Source organism: Caretta caretta, chromosome 5, assembly GCF_965140235.1.
Source record: "Caretta caretta isolate rCarCar2 chromosome 5, rCarCar1.hap1, whole genome shotgun sequence".
NCBI lineage: Eukaryota > Metazoa > Chordata > Testudines > Cheloniidae > Caretta > Caretta caretta.
The window spans coordinates 62274506-62287199 of record NC_134210.1 but is presented as its reverse complement, the minus strand read 5'-3'; the positions used below and the strand labels follow the sequence as shown (position 1 = coordinate 62287199).

At 39.9% G+C, this 12694-nt stretch overlaps 1 long non-coding RNA gene across 1 annotated transcript in view; it reads right to left on the bottom strand.

The window, feature by feature from the left end:
- LOC125636851 (uncharacterized) overlaps positions 1 to 12156 on the bottom strand; it is a 29037-nt gene extending 16881 nt beyond the window's left edge. The window contains exons 1-4 of the long non-coding RNA XR_007356736.2: positions 11893 to 12156; positions 11164 to 11191; positions 9733 to 9787; positions 2889 to 2998 (exon numbers count right to left, since the gene is read on the bottom strand). This is a non-coding gene — a long non-coding RNA (uncharacterized LOC125636851). The remainder of the gene's footprint in view (positions 1 to 2888; positions 2999 to 9732; positions 9788 to 11163; positions 11192 to 11892) is intronic.
- Positions 12157 to 12694: the final 538 nt, after the last annotated feature.

The window sequence follows — 12694 nt, the reverse complement described above, 5'->3', positions numbered from 1 at the left end:
CTCTAATCCTCTCCTCTAAAGTGATTGCAACCCCTCCCAGGTTGGTGTCATCCATAAATTTTGTAATTATACTCTCTACCCTTGTGACAGGTTCGGTCACAGAGACCCCCTTGGGTCTGTCACCTGATGTGCTGAATCTACCTCTGAGCCCATTTTCTCTGATGGCTTGGGACTCCAGAACCCTGCCTTGTCGAGCCAGACACACAAGCCTGCTGCAACACAGACCCAGGGTCTGAACCACGACCCCAAAGCTGCAGACTTAACTAAAAACAGTTTAAGAAGTGCTCCTGTCTCCAGCAACCAGACACCCAGCTCCCAATGGGATCCAAATCCCAAATAAATCTGTTTTACTGTGTATAAAGCTTATACAGGGTAAACTCATAAATTGTCCGCCCTCTGTAACACTGATAGAGAGATATGCACAGCTCTTTGCTACCCCAGGTATTAATCAGTTACGCTGGGTTAATTAATAAACAAAAGTGATTTTATTAATTATAAAAAGTAGGATTTAAGTGGTTTCAAATAATAACAGACAGAACAAAGTAAGTTACCAAGCAAAATAAAGCAAAAACACGCAAGTCTAAGCCTAATACATTAAGAATCTGTTCACAGGTAAAGTCTTACTCTGAGATGTTCCAATAAGCTTCTTTCACAGACTAGACTCCTTCCTAGTCTGGGCCCAATCCTTTCCCCAGTACAGTCCTTGTTAGTTCCAGCTCAGGTGGTAACTAGGGGATTTCTCATGACTGCTCCCCCCCCCCTTTGTTTTGTTTCACCCCCTTTTATAGCTTTGGCACAAGGCAGGAATCTTTTGTCTCTCTGGATCCCCACCCCTCCTTCTAAATGGAAAACCAGCAGGTTTAAGATGGATTCCAGTTCAGGTGACATGATCACATGTCACTGTAAGACCTCCTTCTTCATTACCTAGTAGCTGGAAGACACGTATACAGGAAGGCTTGCAGGTAAACAAACCCATTCACAGTTCATTGATTCTGAAGCACCCTTAATAGCTTCCACTTAACATGTTTACATCAGTAATACAAGTTTATATCTTATTCTCCTAACTTCAGAGTATAGATGTGCTAAATCAACCGCTGAGCGCTCTCTTGTCGACTCCACTACTCCACCGGAATGAGAAGCGTAAGCAGAGTCGACAGGAGAGCATCAGCTGTCGACTTACTGCAGGGAAGACACCACGATAAGTAGATCTAAGTACGTTATTCACATAGCTGAAGTTGCGTATCTTAGTTCGACCTTGCGTGGTAGTACACACAAGCTCTAAGTCAATGGAAGAAGTCTTCCATCATACTAGCACTGTCTACACTGGAGGTTAGGATGGAATAGTACGTCTCTCAGGGATCTGGATTTTTCATACCCCTGAGGCCTGGTCTACAGTAGGAAATTAGGTCAGTATAACTGTGTCACTCAGGGGTGTGAAAAATGCACTACACAATTAAACTGACATAACCCCCAACATAGACAGCACTATGTCAATGGGAAAATTCGTAGCTATCACCTCTCAGGAGGTGGATTACCTATGCCAACGGGAAAAGCCCTCCCATCAGTGTTGGTAGTGTCTTCAATGAAGTGCTACAGTGGCACTGCTGTAGCATTCTACAGCCATGTCTACATTACCACTTATGTCAGCAAAACTTATGTCACTCAGGGGTGTGAAAAAGCACCCCTCAAACAAGTTATGCTACGTCGGCGGGAGAGCTTGACATTGGGGATGGCTGGGGCCACTTATTGGGAGTGGTTTAATTATGTTGACGGGAGAGCTCTCTCCCATCAGCATAGAGTGGCTACCTGTGAGATCTTACAGCAGCACAGCTGCATTAGTACAGCTATGCCACTGTAAGCTCTCTAGTATAGACATATCCTAACTGTAGACAAGGTCTGAGAGACATAGCTATGCCTATGTAAGTTCCCAGTGTAGATCAGTCCTCACACAGATGTCTCTGCAGTTACATGTGATTCACATTGTTGACGTTTTCTTTGCAACCATATGAGCTAGACACTTATTTCTTCTATAAAATGAAATCTGAGACTCTAGGGAACAAGACCGTAGCTTGAGCGTGGTGCTGGTATGGCCTATGGGCACATACTGGCTGTTTCTTAGTCCTGGCCCTAACGTGCCCTAATACACCATTAGATCTGGGCCTTTGTGTCCACATGCAAAAGTTTTTGCAATGGTGCATGGGACGTTGTACCAGTGTTCCATCTGCTATGACTATCCTCTCTCCCTTCAAGATTGACTTCTGCCACAATGTCTACCAGAAATGAACCACCTATAATGACTTGGCTCAAGAGTGGTTGAGGAATGTCTCTGCATATGTAATTTCAAAACATATATTCATACATTTACTATGTCTAGCAAATGCACTTGCTTGGAGCTACTCTCATCACAGCTGCATTAGGTTATTGTACCATTGAAGTGCGTCTTTGCTATAGACTGAAAACACCGTCACTGCAGCTGCAACAATGCCCTTGGCCCTCCTAGCAGTAACTCTACAAGTTCATCTGCTATCTCCTTCATCAAAACCAGTTTGGGTCTGCCTCATCCTTCATCTCACCTCCAAACAAGAACGGACTGTAAACAACATCCTCATTGACCATCCCACTCCTGTCCTGCCATCAGTCCTAATGATCCAATAATGACAAAATGGCCTTGTCCGCCTCAGCCACTTCCAAAATCTTTGGAAATCCAAATCTGAATGCATGAAGTAAGCAAACTTTTTTGAGTTGTTCAAAAAACACCAGTGCTTCATGAGTTGTTCAAAAAACACCAGTGCTTCATGAGTTGTTCAAAAAACACCAAGATAATCATATAGAAATGACATAAAGCCTCTAAAGTTGAATACAAAATTATAAATTGGATATTTACTCACATGGCTGTCCTGTCACAGACCTATTGTGGATTGTTGCATCTATCCCATATCTCCCTCCACAGAACGTCTATGAGTTGCAGTGCAGTTCTAGCTGTGCTGGTCCCAGAAGACTAGAGAGACAAGGTGTTTGAAATAATAGCTTTTATTGGCCAATCTCTGTTGGTGAAAGAGAGACAAGCTTTCAAGCTTACTCAGAGTTCGTCTTCAGGTTTTCATGTTATAATAGTTACTAATAAAACTGTGTTATGTGTTATCTTTGCTGCTGTAGCCATTTGGAAGTAGGGCTTGCCCTAAACTGGGAGGTAAAAAGGGGTGTGATAGGCAGGGCCTTTGTCAGGGCTCACACTCAGGCAGGTTCAGAAACCGTTCCCCTTTTCAGATGTCTTTTGGGGTTTTAGCAAGCCTTTGTAAGCAGCAGCAGCTTATCAGCGTTTCCCTCTCAGCTATTTTGTAACAAGAGTCAGTTCCTTACAAGATGCAGCACTTTTTCCTGGTTGCCCACTCTTCCTTTTTAAGCTTGTTTCCTCTGTCTGGAGCAGGCTCTGCAGGTGTGTCTATTTGGTAGGGATTGAGCTTGTTAGCCTTCTCCTGATTGGGATGGGTGCATAACCCACCACAAATGGAATGAAGGGTAGCAAGCAAAACTGAGACCAGCCAAGTACTGCCTCAGGTGCTTCGGAGCCTGCCTGAGTGAGTAGGTTGACAAATGATGGAGACAGTACACTGAGCTAACAGAAATATTCCTGAAGAGTTTGCAGGAGTGTTGTGGGACTCCACTGGTAAAATTAATGGAACCTTTACAGCTGCAATATTTGAATTTATTGCTAGTGCTATAATGGTGTAGCATAAGCTGGTGGTGAAATTTGCTCAGAAAAAATGCAAAAGTAGTATAAACATCACCTGTACACTGTTAAAAAATGTATGATGCTGTAAGGTATGTTACCAGCATGCCAGGGGCTTGCAATGGTTGTGGTAATGCTGAACTGTTGTAGTGAAGTCAAGGTCTGCAGCACTGTTCCCTATAAGCTGTGCGCATGTGCGCGTGCACACAGATCCTAAACTCCGTGCACACAGCGAAACACCGCATCCACAAAAATTTGCACAGAAGCACAACAATTTGCACAGAAGCAATTTTTTGCACACACAGCCTGTCAAAAATTTGCACAGAAGAAATTTTTTGTGCACACGGCCTGTCAAAAATTAGAGGGAACATTGGTCTGCAGTGGATTTGAGAGTCCAATTCCAACTTCTTGTAAACAGACTTCTCAGAGTAGGGTTATTGTGTTATAATCTGAAATGCATCCAAGGATCACCGCATCCCAAAACCACCAATCAAGATTTAGTAATGGTGATATAATTTATTCAGCAGGTGAGAGCTGGAGTGTTACACCGTGATGAAAGGTTATTTAATAGTAGACAAGACAATATAACTGATTGTCAAAAAAATAACATAACAGGGATTTTATTTAAACCGGAACAAATGTAACTGGATTCCATCTACCTACAATAACATTAAAGAGATGAAGCATATATATAATTAAAATGATTTGAAAATATATGTTATATACACCCACTGTAACTTACTACTAAGTGTACCACTGCAGCACCAGCAATAACTAAATATAACCCTCTAAATAAAGAAATATAGCTATATCTATCGCTGTATGCACAGACTATTATATAATATGTTGTTATTTTTAGTTTAGTTCAAGGTTCCCCTTTTCCCAAATATCTCACTGGGTTCTCTCTAATACCCAACTCTGTCTTTGAGCCTCAAGCACCTCTTGTGCCTTCCTGAAGCGATGGACTCAACTCCAGTAATGCTTACTTGCAGGAGTGCACATTAGATCAGACCTGTGAGGTCTGATGGACCTTTGGTTCTCCTATTCCTGATCTCCGGGACCAATGATAGGAGATGACCAGAACCAATGATCAGGAACAAACGGGAATGGATGCTCAGGAACAAACTATCAAATATGGACTGACCTGACCAGCCGACCTTAAACTAAAGGGACTCTCTTCTGCATGTCTTTCTGTGCTGCTCTACCTCAGTTTCTTCACTTACTCTCAGTTTCTCTCCAGGCTGGTTTCTTCCATCCCTCTAGCTGCCCTCTCTCTCTCCCCTGCCTCTCTCAGTTTACTACCAGACTCTCTGTTTCTCTCCATCTCTCTCTCTCTTAGGCTCCCTTCTGCCTGCCTCTGTCCCTCCACCCCCATCTTCTCCTCTGTCACTTCCCCTGCTCTGAGGGGAGGGGCCACTTCCTCTCACTTTCTCAGGCTACCTCCTCTCTATTGAAAAATTACAGTGCATTCACCCTGAACACACCCTACATCATATATACCCATACAGAGCTGAGTCCCTTTACCATATTTACATTCTGATTGTATACTCACTAAATCAGCCATTTCAGGTCTCAGAGAACTGGAATAAACACCAAAAAAATTCCTGCTCTCTCAAGGTTCTCTCTAAAGCACTATTTTTAGGAGATGTTGAATGATATCTAGGAAGGAAACCTTTATTGCTGAGGAGATTATTCTGGGGCTGGGAGCAATAGGGGATAGAGAGGAATGCTTCCAGAAAGAAAACCCTTTCCTTATGTAAAAAATAGCCATTCTGTATTGATTCTGAACATCCTACCTCCTCTTAAGAATGAACTGGAGGAAGAAGTGGGATGTGTTACCTGTCTGCTTGAACTGACTGGATGGTTGAGCAGCTTGTCCTAATTTATGAAAAGAATGGGAGGAGGGAGGGGAACCTGAGTTTTGATGGTCTGTCCCTCACAGGGAACTTTACATTAACAAATTAGGCCACAGGTGCCCATAGGAGCTACAGCAAGCGAGAGGAGGAATCCGCTAAGAGTATGGCTTTGTTTGCTGAGGATTCCTTTAGAACAGAGTCTAGCAGCATTTATGTCCCCTAAATGGCAGGTGTCCTTGAAAGGTGGAGACATCAATTTTATCTTGTCACTGAAATCTTTGGTCCAGGCAGAGCTACAGGGCCCTCCTGGTAACACCAAGGAGCTAATTAGATTTGCTTCCAACTTAATGAAATCCTGAGCAAAGTCATTAAGGGTTTAGATGGCAATAATTGACTTAGAAAGAAGCTAGTGAGATTCCATAGGGAACTACTTTATCTGACTATAGCTGTGAGATTCGTTCTATGGATGCTCTGGAAATGTAAAATTCATAAATGGTGGCTCCCAACTGAGAATCTGCAAGCTTGACATTTCTGTACAAGACCTTTTCTGTATTATGGTCCAGCACATCCCTAAGGGATACATTGGAGTCTAATGGGCTCACAGAGGATTTGTTGCAGAGTGCTGAAGGAGGAGTTAACAGACAGAACCCCCTGTTTGATTGTATTAAAAAGCTTAGCTAGTCACTTGGGCTGCCCACCAATTAGCTACTTTTGATGCCCTCTTGTTTGATTGTTGCAGTGACCATGACCAGTTCTATAAGGCCTAGAGTGATATAAAGAAAACTGTCCAACAATTAGCTACTTTTTCTTAATGAAAACCAACATACACTTTTCTTTCTTGGAATTTTTGAGGAATAAAGGAAACATTTATCATAATTTCTTAAATTTGGCTACATTTACAAAGACCTAGTGATATAATTAAGTAGATCAGCTCTTGCTGAGAGACTCTAGAGGGTTGTGCCTCTAAGGGTCAGAACCACTTCTCCATACCCTAATTTCAAACATAACAAGGCAATAGTGACTTTAAGCTGTGTGAAGCCTAAAGTGTCGCATGAAAATCTAGGTCCACTCCTGAAGATCAAGCCCCTCCCCCTATAGTAAAGCTCACTCATGAGCCATGTTGCCATAAGCTCCCTCTCTAAAGGCTGCATAGTACCTCATTCTCACCCTCCCAGGTGGGAAAAGTCAAAGGAGAGGAGTTTTTACATCTAGTAGATTTCTAAGAGTAGAAATAAGAGTAGATTTCTAAGTCTACTGGATTTCTAGTAATGAGACTATTCCCATAAATAAATATTACTCATGTAAGAAAAGGTTTGCAGGATCAGTCTGAAATTTACTAATGTAATATAGTATAACATAAGTTCCAGCCTGTTGTTTTCTTCAAGTTCATCTCTGTACTATAGCTCTTTACATGGACAATTTTCACTGATAAGTGAATTCCATAATAAATACTATGTTTGTACTTATACAGCTCCTTTCATTACAGGATTTCAAAGCACCTTACAAAGGTGGGTAACTAAGTCTCATCTCCATTTTTAGATGCAAAAATGAGGTACAAAGAAGTTATGTCTCTTGCCCATGGTCAGTGGCAGAAGCATAATAAGATACAGGTCTCTCCACTCAATCACATTATTAATTTATGTATTATTACTGTAGAGACTAGGAGCCCCAGTCATGGGCCAAGAATCCATTGTGCTAGGCACTGTACAAACTCTGATTCCATATTCAACATTGCTATACCCCCTCCCTCAGTCATCACACTACAATAACCTCATCCCTGATCCCAATGTTTTTCTGCATTGTCCTAGGGTGAAATCCTGGCCCCGTTAAAGTCAATGGCAAAATCCCATTGATTTCAATGGAGTCAGAATTTCACCCTTAGTACATTATGATATTACTATTCCTCATAAGACATAATTTTCTTTTTAAAGGAATGGGTGATTTTGTATTTGTTTTTCTTTTTCTTTGATTGATAGTTGTAATTTTTTAATTACACAGTAAAATATATTTATCTGTCTAATACAATGGCTCTCATTAGATACCTGATTTTTCCACAAAACTCACAAGTCTTCATTTCAAATGTATAGCACAAATCTAAAGCCTGGAAACTAATGTGGCAGGCAATCATTCCTAGTCAGACTTGACTGGTGTGGATGAATGAATGAGCTTCATAGAGCAAATGTAAACCAAAACCAATGAACATAAATAAGCTGTTTTCACCAGTTCCAGCCTAAATCTAAATTTAAACGTCCCTTCAACAAAATAAAAAATGTACAATTGAAGAAAAGAGACATTTTATTATAAAATATGGGACAGCAAAATCAGATATCTTTAAAAATGCACGTGGAAAACAAGGAAGGGCCTTTTATAAGCTGGCAATTATTTTATCGCAGAGTGGGATGTACAGTTCTAAGAGTCAGAAGTTATAACTGTGGTGGTATTCTGACAGAGCGTAGGAGTGAGTGGTGACTACAACTATTTATAGCAAATGGGATAAACAAACACTATTACTATAATAGCAAACAGGGCTATTTTGTAAAGAAAACACACTGAAGCATGTTCCTATTTAAGAAACGGTATCTAAACCTGTGGGACAATAAGAATGGTGCAGGAAAAGAGAAGAAACTCAAATGTCTGCTACATATTAAATTACAGGGTGGAGACTCAAAGAAATTATAGTTAGGAACAATATATTCCTCTAATTGGTTAAATGATTCTCCAGTATAATATAGGTTTATAAGACACATACTGCAAAAAAACTGAAATTCTATGTATGGGAAAATTATAATGAGAATGCAACAAATCTGATTGTATTTTAAAAGGAATCAGTTTAACAAATAAACTCTACTACTGGAAAAGTATACCAAGGTTGACATGCTAGTAATCATGCAAAAGTGAAGTGGAATACATTTTTTTAAATAACCTTTATAGTCATAATTTTTAAATATTTTTACAAATAACAAATCTAAAACAGTGAAATTCTATACCAAATAATATGAAACAAGGTCAAGGTCAAGAAAAACATGTAACACAGCAAAGATGCCCTAAACACACAAAATTGCAGATAATTTCCTATTCACACAGTTTAAAAAAAAAAAGTCCTTCTATTTCTAGTTAGCGTCTTATACTGCATCCTCACTGTCATGTTTTCCCAGAACTGGGAAATAAAACAAATATAACCACTTCCTTCCTCCTCATTCAGAACACCATGTAGAAAGCTAAGCAATAATCATCACTATTGTCTTCTAATAGGATTCTGACTTGTATAGTACTCTTTATGGAAAGTCAACAAGTTTAATTATATGTTTCAGAGTAACAGCCGTGTTAATCTGTATTCGCAAAAAGAAAAGGAGTACTTGTGGCACCTTAGAGACTAACCAATTTATCTGAGCATAAGCATCCAATGAAGTGAGCTGTAGCTCACGAAAGCTAATGCTCAAATAAATTGGTTAGTCTCTAAGTTTAATTATATATATTTCAATCATATGTAGAACACTGAGAATAATTAAGAATGTATATTCTTATTTTAAAGGTGAACTGAAAAGTAAAAGTTTGGCTATGGGCTCTTGACTGCTCCTTTTTGATGTAGAAAAATTGCCTCCAATTTTAGTATTTTTTTTATTTTTATTTATTTATTTAAAGTTTCTCTCCTTATTTTTAATGTTGGAAACATTGGCTCCTCACTTCACTCCCCATATGCCAGATCCAAAGACAACTGAAAAGAAGATGATCATTTTCTTCAATTGATTTTAACCATACCAGTGCAAGTTTTTCAACATAGACAAGGCCTGAGAGGAAAGGGGATGCTGAGTCTTATGTTATCTATGAATTAGCAGCTCTACACTTTCATATATGTTGGAGAGGGACACCTACAACTCAGATTGCAGCTTCTTGTGACATCACTGTTCAGGATCTCCAAAAATCTTATTGAGATCCTCCAGCAAAAGGTGGGAAGCGAGAAACTAACATTTCTACTATTTAAAAAGGAAAAGCAGAAACAAAGTTTGACCAGTCTTTATACATCATATAGACGTATGAAAGGACAAAAACATTTTGCTTTGCAGTTCACTTTTAATAACAACACAGACTCATACACCAGAAATCCCCTAGTTAAAAGCTAAAATAACATAAAGTTCAGAGCCTCACCTTTAAACCACTTCTGCAATGCCCAGTGCTGGGCAGGCTGTGTGCCAGACAGCTCCTTCAATGTAAACGGAAAGTAGTGTGAAGGCCAATGTAATTTATGCTGACTGTAAATCTCCCCAATGGGCCAATACAGCAACTGGGGATCAGCAAGATGTAGGGAAATCTTGGCCATCTCTGTATTTCCCAACCACAACCTCCGTATTAGCCATAGGTGCGATGCAGGAGCTCTCACACCATCTCTATACCATTAGTGTTTATCCCACACTCAGGTTATGTTCCCATGACCAACTGTGCCAGCTTTAAGGTCACTTTGAATTTGGCGTGTGATGACCCAGGCCATTATCTTCAACCAAGGTATATAACAGATTTATTTTTAAACATTTCATCTCCTTTTTATTCATCTGCATTGAAGACTGTTTTAACAAGTGAAAAAAAATCATTTCACCATCACTGCCAAGGTACATGAAATACACATTTTGATATATAGGGAGAAATGTTAATGGCTTGCCTGCTCATCTTTATGACTAGATTAATTAAATGTAACTCTGAGGACAAGAAGCAAATATTTATTAATGTTTATGTTTTAGAAACATATGCCTTAAATTTGCCTTTGTTAAAATAGGGCCTCAATCCGGCAGGCATGTACTTAACTTTTAGCACATAAGTAGTCCTAGTGTTTATAGAATCATGGCCTAAAATGTTAACAGGCAAAAACAAAAAGCTAAATACAAAAACACTATTAAAAAAATCATTCTTTGAGCTAACCTTCTATTGCGTTCAGCACTTCCAACAGAAGCTTTAAGTATAGTTATTTCAGTTTATCATTGACTTGATTATATTTTCATTCCACCCTGTTAAATAAATTACCCTCTCTTTTAATCCACTCTCCCTAGCTGAAATCTTTTAAGCAATACTTTAGTCACAATTTGCTCGCTAATTTAATCCATGAGCTACAAGAATTTATTCCTACTGACAAAAAAATATTGCTAACTGTGATTAGATGTCTTGATTCCTAGAAGTCAAATTGTCATGTCATGATTACATTGTATATAATTGACTCCAAAAGTTGTAATAGTTATTTTCCAGATAAATTATTGATTGGTTTTTCCTACTTCTTAAATCCAAAGCTTGGTTACCTTAGCAACTTTCCCATATCCACTGGGATTTAAAATGTTTCTGAGCTATAGGACATCTGCTAAAAGAAAGACGGCACATCATGCTGTGCAAGGTAGGACTTTTCACATAGTTATCATGTCGATAGGTAATGTTGCTATTTTAAGACACAGCATTTAATAAATTGATTGTTATCTACAAAGGTCTAATTTCAAAGACTACTCTTTTTTAAGCAACACAAAGCAAAGGATTGTATTTAATGGTAGAGCAAATTGCATGAATAAAGAATAGTTTCATTTCATTTCATGTGCCATTTACCTTTTCTTCTACAATTTTGTTGAATCACCTGGAAAAAAAAACACGCAAGTAATGACTATTATATTTACATAATCACAAAATAATTTCCAGCTATTGTTCTTTTCATCAGCTTTTAAAAATAGGATCCCTGTCTGTTTTAATATATACCTTCTGAGAATAAGCATTATACTCACAGGCTAAACTACAAATTAAATTTTAGGGGAACAGCCTAACACTGCATAAGAGTAAATAAAACAATTCTACATTCTAAATAGTGCACTGTTCTTTTAATATGCCTCCTACTAAACTACATGTTCTTGGAGTTCTTTGCACTACTGTTGTACCCATCTGAGGCTGTTGGTCCCAGGATATGAGAGTGACAAGAAGGGCTGGTGATATCTTTTATTGAACCAACTGCTGATGGTGAAAGACACAAGTGAAGGAGAGCTCTGTGGAGCTCAAAAGCTTGTCTCTTTCACTAACAGAAGTTGGTCCAATAAAATATATTAGCACACCCACCATATCTCTCTTGGAGTTCTTAAAATTTAACAATGATATTACCTCTTAATTTCACAAAATCAATGACCAGTAGAGACACTATATTACAAAATCCCAAATATATGCAAGCCCAAATCCAGCACTCTAGAGTTAAGCTGGTGTTGCAATTTAAGCCCATTGCTTCTTGTCCTATCCTCAGAGGTTAAGAAAAACAATTTTTCTTCCTCCTCTTTGTAACAACCTTTTACATACTTGAAAACTGTTGTGTCCCCTCTCAGTCTTCTCTTTCCAGACTAAACAATTTTTTCAATCTTCCCTCATAGGTCATGTTTTCATAGGTCATTTTTGTTGCTCTTCTCTGGACTCTCTCCAATTTGGCCACATCTTTCCTGAAATGTGGCGTCCAGAACTGGACACAATACTCCAGTTGAGGCCTAATCAGCATGGAGTAGAGTGGAAGAATTACTTCTTGTGTCTTGCTTACAACACTCCTGCTAATACATCCGTGGGTGCCGACTTCCCCTCTTTCCTGTGGGTGCTTGACCCCCCCTTTACCCCTGGCCCCATCCCCACTCCACCCCTTCCATGAGGCTCTGCCCCCATTCCAACCCCTTCCCCAAAGTCCCCGTCCCAACTCCTTCCCCAAATCCCTGCCCCAGACCCACCTCTTCCCCGCCTGCTCCCTTGAGCGTGCCATGTTCCCGCTCCTCCCTCCCTCCCCGAGTGTGCTAACACTGCCAAACAGCTGTTTGGTGGCGGTGGGGCAGGAAGCGCTGGGAGGTAGGTGGAGAAATGGGGATGCGGTGCACTCAGGGGAGGAGGAGGTGGTGAGGGGAGTTTGGCTGCCAGTGGGTGCAGAGTTCCCACTAATTTTTCCCCGTGGGTGCTCCAGCCCAGATCACCCACGGAGTCAGTGCCTATGAATACATCCCAGAATGATGTTTGCTTTTTTTGCAACAGTGTTACGCTGTTGACTCATATTTAGCTTGTGGTCCACTATGACTCCCACTTCCCTTTCCACAGTACTCCTTCCTAGGCAGTCATTTTCCATTTT